This window comes from Bos mutus, chromosome 16 (genome assembly GCF_027580195.1).
Source record: "Bos mutus isolate GX-2022 chromosome 16, NWIPB_WYAK_1.1, whole genome shotgun sequence".
Taxonomy (NCBI): domain Eukaryota; kingdom Metazoa; phylum Chordata; class Mammalia; order Artiodactyla; family Bovidae; genus Bos; species Bos mutus.
This window is the reverse complement of record NC_091632.1, coordinates 59,666,405-59,682,481: the sequence shown is the minus strand read 5'-3', so window position 1 is coordinate 59,682,481 and position 16,077 is coordinate 59,666,405. Positions and strand designations below refer to the sequence as shown.

At 38.3% G+C, this 16,077-nt stretch overlaps 1 protein-coding gene across 2 annotated transcripts in view; it reads left to right on the top strand.

The window, feature by feature from the left end:
* DISP1 (dispatched RND transporter family member 1) overlaps positions 1-16,077 on the top strand; it is a 227,440-nt gene that overhangs the window by 131,268 nt on the left and 80,095 nt on the right. Inside the window, exon 2 of one of the 2 annotated variants that reach the window (XM_070385467.1) lies at positions 4,976-5,048. The exons of the other annotated variant lie outside the window; for it this stretch is intronic. The gene's annotated coding sequence lies outside the window, so the exon portion shown is untranslated. The remainder of the gene's footprint in view (positions 1-4,975; positions 5,049-16,077) is intronic. 2 annotated transcript variants of the gene reach the window in all.

The window sequence follows — 16,077 nt, the reverse complement described above, 5'->3', positions numbered from 1 at the left end:
GATTGTCTTCTCTAAACCAAAATCTCTTGCTGTTTCCAGTTTGAATTGTCTAGGAGACAAAAGGACTGGGAAAATGTGGATTTACATTTGTTTACATTTGTGGATTTACATCTGTTTCAAGTATTATGAGACTGTATAGAGCAAAGCTAAGGAACTCTTAAAAGGAAGGATGCCATTATCTGGTGCCTTTTTATTTCTTTGGCAGATGAAAGAGATTATTTTAATGAAGAAGTGAGGTGGTGATTGCCACCTCGAGAAGTAGTGAGGAGGGTGCATGGTGGCAGACAAGAGTTAGCACTCAATATGACCCTTGTCCATAGGTCAGAGGAGGCTGACTCCCATCTCTGGTAGTCCAGTAGTCCTCTGTTTTTCATAAGCTCTTACTAATGTGCTTTAATCAAGTTCCTGTGTGTTCACAATTACAATGAATGTTATGGGGTTACACAGAAAGTAGGCTGGAATTTCAAGAGGAACCATAGTGTACAGTTCAGTTCAGTTCAGTCGCTCAGTCGTGTCCGACTCTCTGTGACGCCATGAATCGCAGCACGCCAGGCCTCCCTGTCTATCACCAACTCCCGGAGTTCACCCAGACTCACGTCCATTGAGTCAGTGATGCCATCCAGCCATCTCATCCTCTGTCGTCCCCTTCTCCTCTTGCCCCCAATCCCTCCCAGCATCAGAGTCTTTTCCAATGAGTCAACTCTTTGCATGAGGTGGCCAAAGTACTGGAGTTTCAGCTTTAGCATCATTCCTTCCAAAGAAATCCCAGGGCTGATCTCCTTCAGAATGGACTGGTTGGATCTCCTTGCAGTCCAAGGGACTCTCAAGAGTCTTCTCCAACACCACAGTTTAAAAGCATCAATTCTTCGGCGCTCAGCTAGTGTACAGGAGTGCTTAATTATACCTCTGCAGTAACCGTAGATATGTGGAATGTTGTAGTTTCTTCATTTGTATTTTTTTCTCCTAATAAATTGTTTTTATTTATTAAACAAAGCAAATAAATTGTTTTTATTTATAAAAGCAAAGATTACCACGCTGTGTTAGGTTACAGCATGAAACACCTAACTTTTCTTCTGCCCTATCTATTTTCAGTGTTGTATTTTCTCTTTTTCCTCCAGTTTTCAATTTTCCTCTCACTGCCTCCATTTCTGCCTTGCTTGTTTTCATCCCCATTACTTGTGTGTGTCTTGAATTTATCACCCCAATACTATGGCCATTTTCCATTTCCCATGTTCCTTTTACCATTTGCCTTCTGTTACTCCTCTCTTTTATATCCGTTGGCTTTAGTTTCCTCATATGTTAAACTCTCTTTCTGTACAAGAGATTTCTCAAAGTTAATTATAGGAGGTTGACTCATGTATTAATCAAATTGTTCCTTTTAATTTTATTCTCAGAACTTATGAGGCAGTAGAAAATAAGAGGCAATCATACTATATTCCTAAGCTTCAGTAAACTTTTGTTGAACTTATTTGGTTATTTGAGGTTTCACTAAAGAATGTGAGCTAGAAAAATAGCAGAGTGATAGGAAAGTGCTTTCATGTCTGAGTATTGACATATGAGGTAGTGGGAGCAAGAATGAAGTATCGCCGCCATATGCAGTGACGTGATCTTGGGATACGAGACAGTGTGCAGGACTCAGCCCACAGAACTAGATTTTCATAGCAGGCATGCTAAAAACAGAAACACAATTGTACTTTAAAAAACTTCAAACTATACTTCAGAGTTTTAGAATAAAGTAAAAAATATTGACTGGAATTTAGAATGTTAAGATTTATTTTGATGTAAAAAACACTGCCCTCCAACCTTTCTCCTTGATTCTTTTTTTTTTTTTCCTCCTTGATTCTTGATCACTTGTATTCTCCTTAAAAACTTAGCTATGAAATAGTTTGAAGTGAAATATAAAATTAAGACTGAATCATTTTATAAAAAACATTAAGAGTCAAGCAAATACATTAATAGATTAAATTTGCTTTTCATGGATGAGATAATTTGCTTTCGCACGTTAGCTTGTATGTATATATCTGTAAAGAGCAGAGAGAGCGGACATGTTACTCTTATATCCATATTATCTAAAATATGAACTTCCATGTTAGAGAGTTTATTTGAAAAAGAAGTTGGTTCATAGCATATTAAAACTACCTGAACTATATTCTCTTTATTTGCTTAGCACAAGATTTTACCCTAGCTGGTTTTCCTTTGCCTCTTTTCCTCTACTTTTATTTAAAAAAAAAAAAAAATCACTTGTCTTAAAAAAAAAAGTGACACCAAGATGTTAGCATTAAACATTTAGTATAAAAGTAGATGAAAAATAAAATAGGAATCTTTTCTTAGTATTCATCTTAGAGATAACTTTTATGAAATTTGAAATTCAAACATTCCAGAGCCAAGGAGAGATAACTTGTTTTATTCCCAAATTCATACTTGAAATGAAAGTAGTTTATTTTTTAAAAATTCTAAACAAAAAAATGGATATGGTCTGCTCGTATAACTAATACTGTTACATGTTTCTCTTAATCATGTCAGTATAGGCTTACTCTGATGCCAGCTGATCCAGAGAAAATCATTAAAATCTTTGGGCTGTTATAAAATTCTTTGGTCTTCTATTTGAAGTTAGTTTTGATCAAAGGGACCAGTATTTAATTTTTTTAAAGGAACTTTTAAAAAATAAAAACTCTTCTAGGGAGACTTCGGCTTATCCACAGTGAAACCTTTCATGTATACTAGTACCAGAAAACAGAAATAAATGTGTATTTCTATATACAAACTTAGTTGATTTCAAAATGTATTATACCAATGAGATATTAGTTTTATGCTCTGAAGTTGGGATCAGAAAAAAAGTATTTTTCTTGTGACCTGGTGAAATCTGTGCATTATTATTAATTTGGATTCGAGTTTCCTTTGGACTAGTTCAAGGGGCTTTGCCCTCAAAGATAAGATAACATGAACACCAGGACCTTACCTCCTTTTTCAATCTTCTCACCTCCCCACTTTTTTTCACTCACCCTCTTGGCAAGGATACAGAGTTATTTATCACTGTGAGAATAAGCACTGCCAATATTGTTGCCCTCTTAGGAGGTATAATGACAGAGCTTGTAAAATTTAATCTCTGACAGTGTCAAAAAATATATATAAGGAGGTTTAGATCATAGTAGCAAAGACTGAGTATCTTTCATATACTCCTGGATATATAAAATCTGAGTTTAGCTCTAGCTGTCCTGGATACTGTTTAAATACTAATTGTCAAGTATGTATCAAAAGTAACCATCATTGCAAATAATCAGAGATTAAAAAAAGCAGTTATTTCCAAAAGTTGGGCTTTTTTGATCTAAGCAAAAGATGTATCTTAGCTTTATGCAAGATTAGGGATCATTTTAGAAATTTCTGTTACACTTGTTGCTCTATAGAGGATCTGAGTTGGATCCTTGATGCTGGGTTTGACTTGTTGCAAAGCCAACAGGGTGTGGATGCATATTACTAAGGCATTCCGCTTGGCAAAGAAAGGGATGAGCACGGCATGGCCTAATGTCCCAAAGGGATGGTGAGGGGGAGTGTGTGATGTTCCTTCACTGTGACTGACGGCCGTGCTGACAGTGTACTATGTAAAGAACTGTGACTTGAGGCTATTAGGTAAAACACATACTTAGCAATTCTTGGTCATTGACTGAGATATCCAGGAAAGCAGTCTGTTGGGTGACTAACAAGGTGGATGCCATAATTTAGAAATAAAACAAAGAACTATTTAGTTCAGTTTCTCTGACTCTTCAGTTTTTTTCATCCTTCATTCTCCTGAAGTATGACACTTCCGTTGACAGTTCTTTGTGAAGTCTAAATACTGAAAAATAACATTGATAAATTGGTAAATATTGATAAATATCACTTCTCTGTTTCTTTTTAAGGCAGAGGTTGTCTTGGTGGTATTCTGTTGTTAACATAACTTGGAACTCAGATACAGTGATCTGCTTAGTAAATAATGTACTTTCTTGATGTCAGTAATTGTGTAAGTTTATTTCGTTGCTGCTGTTGCTTTGTATTCAGAGTAATGGAATTCCTATCTCCTTTGGTGTTTCTTTGCAAAGGCAATGCTTGAACCTATGCTTGTTACGTATCTGTCATGGTAATTTTTAATATACAATTAGGTTTTGAGTTTTATTATAAAGAAATAAAAATATTTAAATTTGCTTTAAATATTTTTTCCCTATGTTTTTGTCAGAAGTTTTGTGATCTTGAATTATATGAGTACCTGGAACAAGTTAGCAAAGAAAGTTGTGGGCTTGTCTTCTCTCAAGATGTTTAAGGTTAAGGATGCCTCAACTGGCTTGTTTTGTCCATCCCCAGTTATAGTATCTTAAGTTTTGGGGGATGCCAGAATCTAATGATACATGTCACAGCCCACACATGCTGGTTTGGTATGGGCATTGGACAGTTGTCTTGTTGTGTCCACACTTCCCAACACTGGAGCTGGAGAATTTACCAGTACATACCCAGGAGGTCTGTTCTGGCTGACAGCCCAGAAAGGTCTACCATTCAGGGATGGTAATGACCATCTAGAGCGTGCTTATACTTTCTTCATTTGAGGTTATATGAATGTGCCAAAGATGCCTTGTTCTTGAGGAGCACCAGTCATGGTGATGATTTTTGTTTTAATGTTTTTAAAGTAGCATTTGTCATGCTATTAATAAGTTACTATGTTAAATACATTAAGATAACCTTTTACTAGGATAGAAACAGAGGGAATATTTCCTAACTCATTCTATGAGGCAAGCATTATCTTAATACTGAAACCTGATAAAGATATTACAAAAAGAAAACTACAGATCAGTATCTCTTGACATAGATGAAAAAAAAATTCAATGAATTATTAGCAAATTAAATCCAATAATGTAGAGAATTAGAGTTGACCCTTGAACAACATGGGGTTTAGGAGCCCCAACACCCTGTGAGTGGAAAATCATGTATAACTTTTGACTTCCCCCAGACTTAACCAGTGACAGCCTGCAGTTGACCAGAAGCCTTACGAATAACATGAAGAGTCAGTTAACACTCATTTGGTATGTTATTTGTATTATATTCGTATTCTTATAATAAAGTCAGCTAGAGAAAATAAAATATTATTAAGAAAAATCATGAGGAAAATACATTTTCCTACATTACTATATTTATTGATACTGTAAATTTACCTTGTCTGTTTACAAGATGAATTACCTTTCAGTACTTACATCAGTGTTGGTGTATATGTTACAAAACACTGTAGATGTTATGCACGTTAATAATACTAGAAATAAAAAATAACATGGGAAAAAGAGATAACCTTTTATTGTCCATAGTAACTAATTCTAGATTCTAATATAACCCATTTACAAATGTGTTCTTTCAGCCACATCTATATTTTGAATCTGACTGCACTGCTATATGGAGTATTTTAATATTCTAGTATATGTCTCATATTCTTACAGTCTTATAGAAATAAGTATTCTTACTCCTTTCCCACTTGTTATTACATTATATCTAATATTTTTAGTCATCTCACAGAATTTTATTTCATGTAGATGACTTTTTGAAGCCACACATAGCCTGAGTTTCATAATTTTGAACTGCTTGAAGTGAATAACTAATGTGTGTGCTTTCATCGTATGAAACAACTCCTGCTACTTTTGTGAAATATCTAACCGTAATAAATATCTTCTGTTTTAGAGTTTGGGTAGTTTAGGGTTCTTTCCTTGCCAAAAATAATATTGCCACATGTTACAAATAGTATAAGTAAATAAAATAGGATTAGAATTTTCATTTACTTTCTCCCGTACAATTTCATTTTATATCAGAGAATGCAGTGTGTCATAGTGGTACTTGATCAAGGCCTTTCATAACGACGATAGGTATTTGTACGCAAGTGACGCATATTTTCCAATAAACTCTGACTTTTGGAAAATTAACTTTCCTGTATTTTTATTTCATGACATAAGGAAAGTTAGTGTCATGTTCTCCATCAATATTAGAAGTCTAACTTACAGAAAAATTTCAGTTTATTGGTCATAATTCTTCCTAACATATGCATACTGCATTCATTTTTAGATTCACTTCAGGTTTAGTAACAATACAGCTGTAACCATTATAATAATGTTCTAATTAGATTATAGTTAAGACACACTAATCTTCATTCTAGGAGTATATTTCATGTTAGGGGCATCTGTGGTAAAAGTAAAATATCTTATTTTGAAATCCTATATTGCAAACCAGAAATATTTTGGAACCTCTCCAGAGCCCGTGACTGCTCTGTGCTTTGCTTCTAAATCATCACACATCACAAGATTATATTCTCAGATGATCTGCAGTCTCGTTATTTTGTTATGGCTGAAATGATCCAGCTTGTTTTTTATATAAAACTATCAAATCTGAGCCTTCTCTCCTCCTGTAAAATATGAAACATTCTTTATGCCTTGTGTGGGAGAAAGGCTCTCAGGCAGCATGCTGTTTATGCTGCTCATGTCAAGACAAGATATTGACCAGAATACCAACGTGAAACCTACAATAAACTAACCTGCTTGAGTTATTTTTCACATTTAAAAAGTTCTTTTTAATAGTAATTTTTTTTTATCTTAGGAGAGCTGAAATGTTTGCCAATTTTTTTTTGTATTGTGTAGTAAGGTATTTTTTCTTCACAGAACAAAGACCTACATTTTCTCTGAAAGTTATTAATCTCTGTGCTTTTTGCTTAAGATATATTTTCCAGCTTCTGATCTTCATTAAAAATTTTGGTAGTGTATGGATTGATAAGTAAATTTCATTCTGGATGACCAAAATGCTCTCTGGATTGTTGAGAAAATGCATATGATTACCTAGTTTCTAATCCAATTAAGCAAAGGACGTAATGAATACAAAGATTTCTCAGATTAATTAATGCTTGTTTCCAAGGCATTTTATCACAGAAGTTGTATTTGCTACAGTAAGATCAGTCGGCAGTTAAACAGAAAGTCTACTGTTCATTAAATTGAATGGCTCGCTGCGGGGGAAAACTCATTTATTTTCATTCCTTAAAAATATTTTTTGCTAATGCCAAGGAGAATCTTACCTTAGAAACAAGACAAAAAGAAATTTAAAACTTGTCCAGGAATAAGCTTGCATCTTAGCTTCTGGAGTGACCTCTACTGGTTTGGAGAACAGGGTGAGAAGCCAGTTACTGACATCTCTGAGTATTTAGCAGAAGTTTAGTACTCAGAGTTTAAAAGTAGAGAACAGTGCAGCATGTCGCAATCATATTAAAATATATTGAATCTTGGCTATTGTTTCTTTCCTACAACCTCAGTGGACGTGGTCCTTGGGGCTCATATAAATCAGCAGGAAAAATAGGATTTTGTGTACTGAGTTTTACTTTGCAGACTACATTCCAAAGGTACATTTATTCTGTTTAATAAATGATAGTGGTAATAGTAACACATTGTAAAAACAAATTAAAAAAATCACTTCTTCAGTAAGTATCTGTCAAGTACTTGCTAGCTACTAGATCTTCCTGAAGTATGTAAAAATTATAATAATAGAGCTTGTGCTGCTATGTGTAGGTAAAGAGGGTAAGAGAGGGATACAAATGACCATGAGAAAAAGTTAACACGTGTTGAGTGCCATAAGAGCGCTCTCAGGGTCATGTAACTTAGAAGAGGATGAAAGAATTCCTGTCTTAGGCAAGCACAGAAGGCTTCATGGAAGATATGTTATTTGTCATGTGTTGTAAAGAATGGATGGGATGGTGGAAGTTGGAAGTGTGAACAAAAAGCACTGCAAACAGAAGGAAGAGCATAAGCACTGAGCGGTTGTGTGCCACTTTCTTTGGACTAAAGCACATTCTGTCTGACAAGGGCACTGAATAGGAAGGGCAAGGACCCAGATATTGGAGGGTCTTGCATGCCAGCTAAGTAACATGTTTGAACTTTCCTTAGTGCATGCAGGAGCCATTAGTGTTTTCTGTACTGAGGAGCATCTTGATCAGATCTATCTGTTACGGTGAGAAATCTAAAAGTTTTGTGTTGCTTAGATTGGAATTTTAGGGTACCATAGATTAGATCACGTCTGGTAAGCTGTTGCAGGTTTCTCTAGTGGCTCAGTGGTAAAGAATCCACCTGCGGTGTAGGAGATGAGGTTTCGGTCCCTGATCCAGGAAGATTCCCTGGAAAAGAAGATGGCAGCCCACTCCAGTATTCTTGCCTGGGAAATCCCATGGACAGAGGAGCTTGGCGGGCTACAGTCCACGGGGTCACAAAGAGTTGGACATGACTGAGTGCCTAAACAAGTAGGCTGTTGCAATAATTCCAGGGCACAGTACATAGAAGGTAGGAGAGGAAACGGAGAGGAAAGGAGGGTTTATGTGACAATGGCTATCTTGAGAACAAATAAATAAGGGTAGATAGTGGTATAAAGGTCAAAGGTACAGGTCAGGTGTTCAATGAATAAATATTTAAGTTAAAATTTGGGGCTTAAGTGACTGAGTAAATAGAAATAGGAAAATCAAGAAGCTGTTTGAAGATGATAAGATAATTTGTAGTGGACATTACTGAGTTTGAACTGTCGACAGGACGTATATATTGAAATGTCCTTAGATAGCAAACATTGCAAAAATGGAACTTAGAAAAGAAGTTGAATGGGATGACATAGGCAGGAAGCATAGAACAGAAAGGACAAGTGACAGAAGGCTTGGACAGTGCCTAAGAATTAAAATAAGAGAGTTCAGAGGATCTGCTAAGAAAATGGAATAGATGTTAAAGAAGTCATGAGTGTTAGAATGGTGGAAACTGAGCAAGGAGAAAAGGAGATTGCCAGCGGGGTTGGGAAATGAAGACACGTAAAGAAAATGAGTATTGAGAAAGGAATTTTGTTTCTGAAGAAACAGTTCTACTAGATGGTGAGTAAGATTGTTAGGGGCTTCCCTAGTGGCTCAGACGGTAAAGAATCTGTCTGCAGTGCAGCAGATGCAAGAGACATGGTTCCATCCCTGGGTCGGGAAGATCCCCTGGAGAAGGGAATGGCAACCCACTCGAGTATTCTTGCCTAGAGAATTACATGGACAGAGGAGCCTGGTGGGCTACAGTCCATGGGGTCGCAAAGAGTCAGACCCTGCTAAGCGATTTTCACTTGGGCTTCCCAGGTGGTTTAGTGGAGAAAAGAATCAGCTGCAATGCAGGCGACCTGGGTTTGATCCCTGGAGGAGGGCGTGGCAACCCACTCCAGTATTCTGGAGAATCCCAGGACAGAGGAGCCTGGTGGGCTGCAGTCCATGGGGTCACAAAGAGTCAGACACAGCTGAAGTGACTGAGCATGCACTCACGCAAGATTGTTAGAAGTTAAGGAATGAGAGGAAGTGAGGCTTTGAGTATTGCCTGGCAGTGAAAGGAAAAGAAGAGAGAGACCTGAACACCAGCAGGCCAAGACAAGGAATGACTTGGTTAGGCTGTGGGAAAAACTAAATATTTTTTTTCTAAGGAAATAAAGAAGTTTCTGAGGGAAAAAAAAAAAGTTGTAGATGGACTTGGGGAGGAAGGGTGAGACAGGTTAAAGAAACATAGCAATCTGGAGCATGTGGATCTAGAGGAGAGCTGTTCAGTGAGCCTTCACAGTGATGGGCATCTTCTCTCTCTGCTCTGTCCAGTGCAAAAGCCATGAGCTGCGTGCAGCCCTGAGCACGTGAAAATGTGGCAAGTGCACTCGAAGCATGAACATTTTAATTGCATTTGATTTTAATTACTTTAAATATAAGTAGCACATGTGGCTACTGGCTACCACATTGGGTAGCACAGACCTAGTATGTAAGTAGTTAATTTAGGAAAGAGGCATGGACATTGTGAGAGATAAGGGATGAGTTCCAGAAGAAGTGTGAGGTAGAGATGATTATACTTTCAGGCACTCATGGTACTTTCTTTTTCATAAAATAGATAGCATTTTTCACGGAGGACGTTAAGATAGGGAGCATGGGAAAGATTTCCAGCAGTCCCTGTGGGGATTTCAGTGAAGAATCTGTGATAGATGAGATGAATCTCAGCAGCTCAGGGAAACCTCCAGAGGTGAGTCTGCATTTGGTTTAGGTCTCCACCTTCCTGTCTAATGACTTTTTTCAATAGCATTCCCAAACCTGGAAGGAAGAAAAGATAGTGGGAAAGCAAGTTGAGGGGAGACCTTCGAAGGGCCAGCACAGTAGAAGGCTTGTAAAGTAAATAAATGCTGACCATAAAATCTGAATCAAGGAAGTGCAAAGCAAGGGAAACTAAAACAGGCCTTGGTAAGGACTCGAGGGCTGGAGTGAAGAGCGAAAGAAGGGTGAAGAGGTTCACCCTCAGGTTCCTTAGAGGGGTCATCACATTTTCATTTGTAAGCATTGTAGTTTTTGAAGATAGTGTTTTCAACAGGAAATAAGATGTGAAAAGAAGGTGTAAGATATTTAAATGTGAATTATCAGGTGAGAGGAATATGTAAGACTGATGTACATATTTCCATCTTGATGGAAAGGAATTTTAGCATCACGGTTATTTTGTTTCTGCTCCAATTTGCTTACTTTATGGTCTTTACTCCAAACTCACTGATTCAACTTTGACGGTATAGGTTTTTTTCTTAATCCAAATTTGAATAGTAAAACTGTGGTTCATTTTATCCATTTGAGTGATATGCAAATTCATAAAAACTGAATTCATAGTCGGGAGGGACCTGTGAGATTATTTCATCTAAGGTATGAAAGTGAACATGTTGGTTGCTCAGTCATGCCCGACTCTTTGCGACCCCATGGACTGTTGCCCACCAGGCTCCTCTGTCCATAGATTTTCTCCAGGCAAAAATACTGGAGTGGGTTGCTTTCCCTTCTCCAGGGGGTCTTCCCGACCCAAGGATCGAACCTAAGTCTCCTGCATTGCAGGCAGGTTCTTTACCTTCTAAGCCACTGGGGAAGCCCCCATTGACTTTATAAATAGGAGGTCCTAAGCTCTGGATCAGGTGACTAGTTCATGGGTACAGAGCTGGTGAGTGGCAGAGCTGTCGGTGCACCTCAGGACCCCACTGAGTTCCCAGTTCTGACTCTGACTTGAGCAGCATAATGTTCCGGGCTGAAGTCTTTCGTGTACCCAACAGTCTGTACTCTAAAAACACTAAAACACAAGGTGGGATGCTATCTGAAGAACTTTCTTGTCATTACTTTTCTGAACTTGTACTTTCCAGTTACAAAGCTATTGACCTGACCATACTGAAATAGAAACCTGGCTGAAGCAGAACGCTACCATCTACCTTAGATCACAGTTTATTCACAGCCAGCTATTTTGAAGTTTAACACACACACAAAGATTAATAGGTGGGACTTTTAAATGTCAATAAATATAACAACATCTGGAATCACATTTTGGACTGAGTTCAGATGTGAAAGAGTTTGTTACCCAGTGGGTGTTTTTTTTTTTCACTTTTTAAAAAGTACCACCTGTTGTGCCTCTCAGGCCAGTTCTTGTCTCTCTGTCCCTCTCCTGTGCTGTTCTATCTTCCTAGTAATGAAGAAAGATACCTAAGTAATGTGATCTGAGAAAAACTAGGATTTTGTTTTCAGAAAACATCAGAGCTTTGTAAGGTTACTAGTGTTTTCTTTTTCATTCTAATATGTTGAGAAACATACAAACCGATTGGAAATAATCCTGATTATTATTTATAAAATAATGGATTTCACATGACAATATAAGAAGTGTACTTTAAATTGTAACTGTATTTTAATGTAGACCCATTTTAAAAAATTAACTTTCACTGAAGTATAGTTGCTTTACAGTGTTCAGCTAGTTTCTACTGTACAGCAAGGTGAATCAGCTATACATTTACATAGATCCCCTCTTTTTTTGGGTTTCCTTCAACACAGACCCATTTTTTAAAAAACTTTTTACTTTGAATTGGGGTATAGCCAGGTAACAATGCTGTAATAGTTTCAGGTGAACAGCAAAGAGACCCAGCCATACATATACCAAATCCATAATGCCCCAAAGTCCTCTCCATCCAAGCTGGCACATAGCATTGAGCAGAGTTCTTGTGCTACACAGTAGGTCCTTGTTGGTTATCCATTTTAAATACAGCAGTGTGTATATGTCTATCCCAAACTCCCTAACTACCCCTGACAACCATAAGTTCACTCTCTAAGACTGTGAATCTGTTTCTGTTTCGTAAGCGTATTTGCATCATTTCTTTTAAAATTCACATATAAGGGATGTCATACAATAGAACATAGACCATTGTAAAATAAAGTGATTAAATGTACAAATCAGTGCCTTTGGTAAAAGCAGAAATAAGAGTTTACATATTTATGCGTTGGGAGTTCAAGTCTTTGGTTTCTGTGACACCTTAACTAAGTTCAGAGGTTTCCTGGAGTAATTTATGGGATCCACACTCTAGAACCTTTGTTTACATCTCTTGGAACGATGAGCATAGTGAAATGGGGTTAGCTTTTTTACTAAACTAAACCAAAGTACTATTCAGATGACCAAAGAATGATTAAATACCTTCATTTTCAATTTTTAATTAGAGGATAATTGCTTTACAATGTTGTGTTGGTTTCTGCCATACAACACTGCGAATCAGCCATAAGTATACATATACTCCTTCCCTCTTGGACCTCCCTCCCATCGCCCAACCCCGTGCTGCCCCTCTAGGCTGTCACAGAGCACGCGGCTGAGCTCCTTGTGTTGCACAGCAGCTGCGCACTAGCTATCTGTTGTACACAAGGTAATGTGTATATCTCAGTGATACTCTCTCGGTTTGTCCCACCCTCTCCTTGCCCAGCTGTGTCCACAAGTCTGTTCTTTATGTCTGCATCTCTGTTTCTGCCCTACAAGTAGGCTCATCAGTATCACTTTTCTAGATTCCATATTTATGCATTATATAAAATATTTGTTTTTTCTTGTTCTGATTTACTTCACTGTATAACAGGCTGTGAGTTCATCAACCTCACTAGAACTTACTCAAATTCATTCCTTTTTGTGGCTGAGTAATATTCTTTTGTATATATGTACCACAGTTTCTTTACCCATTTATCTGTCAGTGGACATCTAGGTTGCTTCCATGCCCTAGCTATTATCAATAGTGCTGCAATCAATATTGGGGTACATGTTATGGTTTTCTCAGGGTATATGCCCAGTAGTGGGATTGCTGAGTCATATGGTAGTTTTATTCCTAGTCTTTAAAGAAATCTCCATGGTGGCTGTATCAATTTACATTCCTACCAACAGTGCAAGAGGGTTCCCTTTTTTCCATATCCTCTCTGGCATTTATTGTTTGTAGATGTTTTTATGATGGCTGTTCTGACCAGTGTGAGGTGATACCTCATTGTAGTTTTGATTTGGATTTTAATTCTTTAATTCTCTGGGGTAGATTTTTAGGTGTTAACAGCCTTTGCAATACATAAGGCATGAAGTCAGCATACCATAAGTTTGCAAGGACTGACTCTTTCAATATATTTACTTCATTAAATATTTCTTATCCCTCCCTCCCTCTCTTTCTTCCCCAAGATTGGCTCTTTTTAAGGGAAATTTAGAAGATACAGAGGTGAAAGTTACCTTTCCTGCCCTCCAGAAGCTTATACGTTGTCTTTAACACACTGGTTTTCAAAATGTGGGTTTCATACCAGCAGAGTCAGCATCACCTGTGGTCTTTCAGAAAAGCAAATTCTCAGGCCCCATCCCAGATCCTCAGAATCAGAATCTTTGGGAATGAGTTGTAGCCCTCTGCCTTCTCCCAAACTTTCTAGAAGATTCTGGTGCACACTCAGGTTTGAGAACCACTAGTCTAATGACTAGAATTTTATACCTTTCTTATTTTTCTATCAGGAACTTCCCAGGTGGCACTAGTGGTAAAGAACTCGCCAATCAATGCAGGAGACATAAGAAATGTGGGTTCGATCCCTGGGTCAGGAAGATCCCCTGGAGGAGGAAATGGCAACCCATTCCAGAATTCTTGCCTGGAGAATCTCATCAACAGAGGAGCCTGGTGGGCTGCAGTCCATGGGGTCACAAAGACCCCATGGGGGTCATGGGGTCATGACTGAAACAACTTAGCATGTACACAAGCATTTTTGTATCAAGGTAAAATCCACATATCATAAAAGTCACTATTTTAAAGTGTACAATTCAGTGAGTTTTAGTGTATTTACAAAGTTACGAAACCATCAGCACTGCCTAATTCTAGAACATTTCTATCACCCCGAAAGAAACTCAATACCTGTTAGCAGTCACTCCCTCTGTCCTCTGTCTCTGCCCCCCAGCCCCTGGCAACCACTAATCTATAGATACATTTTATCTCTATGGATTTGACTGTTCTGGAGATTTCATGTAAATGGAGTCATATGATATGTGACCTTTTGTGTGTGGCTTTCACTTTGCATAGTGTTTGCAAGGTTCACCCAGGTTGTAATATGTATCCTTGCTTTTATTCCTCCTTATGGCTAACAGTATTCCATTGTATACATGCACTACATTTTGTTCATCCATGGAGCACCTGATGGACATTTGAATTGAGCTGATGCCTTAGTTGTTGTGAATAATGCTACTGTGAACATTAGTTATGAGTTCTTTCATGAACATAACTTTTCAGTTCTCCTGGGTATATACAGTTGATTCACCTTATTTGTGGTAGTTATATTCTTTAAAGTCTCTGCAAACACTGCATTAATGCATACTAAGTCACTTCTCTGCAGGTAAAAACAGGCTTAGGTTCCTTCAAGCCTCTGGTCACATTTGTGACATCCAATCAGTACATGCCCTTGTTTTGTGTTTCTGTTTAAAGATATCTTACCAAATATATGGGGCTTCCTCAGTGGTGCAGTTGATAAAGAATCCGCCTGACAATGCAGGAGACACAAGAGACATGGGTTCGATCCTTGGGTCAGGAGGATCCCCTAGGGCAGAAAATGGCAACCCACTCCAGTGTTTCTTGCCTGGAAAATTCCATTGCAGAGGAGCCTGGTGGGCAACAGTCTGTGGGGTTGCAAAGAGTTGAACATAACTGAGCATGTGTCTAATATCTATTGTTGACTCATTAACACTGAGCTCATATCCAGCAGCACTATAACTCACTCCTAAATAAAGCTTTTTGAGCACATGTATTTTCTCTATAAGGCACATCACAGCCTTCTTGAGCTTTGAAACTCCAGACAGCACTGTACATGACACTTCAGGACCATTTTAAACAGTGAAATTGCCAACAAAAGGCATGAAAATTTGAAAAACGTGGCACCAGAATAGACTGCAAAAGGAACACTTGTTTTCAGTGTGAGAGCTGAAACGAGAAGGCAGTGTGTCACCTTGCTGAACCTCGCCTGGGACTTGAGTGCTGCTGCTGCTGCTGCTGCTAAGTCGCTTCAGTTGTGTCTGATTCTGTGTGACCCCATGGATGGCAGCCCACCAGGCTCCCCCGTCCCTGGGATTCTCCAGACAAGAGCACTGGAGTGGGTTGCCATTTCCTTCTCCAATGCATGAAAGTGAAAAGTGAAAGGGAGGTCGCTCAGTCGTGTCTGTTAGAGGACTCAAATTTCCCCCTATTCTGTGTGTGATCACATTGAAGGACTAAGAAACACCATGAAGATTATTTGGGGATTACAAACAAATTTTAGCATGTAGGCATATTTGCAAATATGGAATCCACAAATAATAAGGATCAACTCTACCTGGGAGTGAAATTGCTGTGTCATATGGTAACTCTATGTTTATTTTTTGAGAAACTGCTGGACTGTTTTCCATAGTGGCTGTAAATACTGTTTTACATTCCCACCAATGTTGTATGACACTCCAGTTTTTCCTTGCCAACTCTTCTTCTCTCCCTCCTTCCCTTCTCCCTTCCTTCCTTTCCTCTCCCCTTCCTTCCTTCCCACTCTTCTTCCTTCCCTCCCTTCCTTTCTTCCCTCCCTCCCTTATTCCTTCCTCGCTTTTTTTGACCATAGCTATCTTGTGGTAAGTCACTTTGTGTCCAACTCTTTGCGACTCAGCTTCCTCTATCCTTGAGATTCTCCAGGCAAGGATACTGAAGTAGGTTGCCGTGCCCTCCGCCAGGGGATCTTCCTGATCCAGGGATCAAACCTGAGTCTCCTGTGGT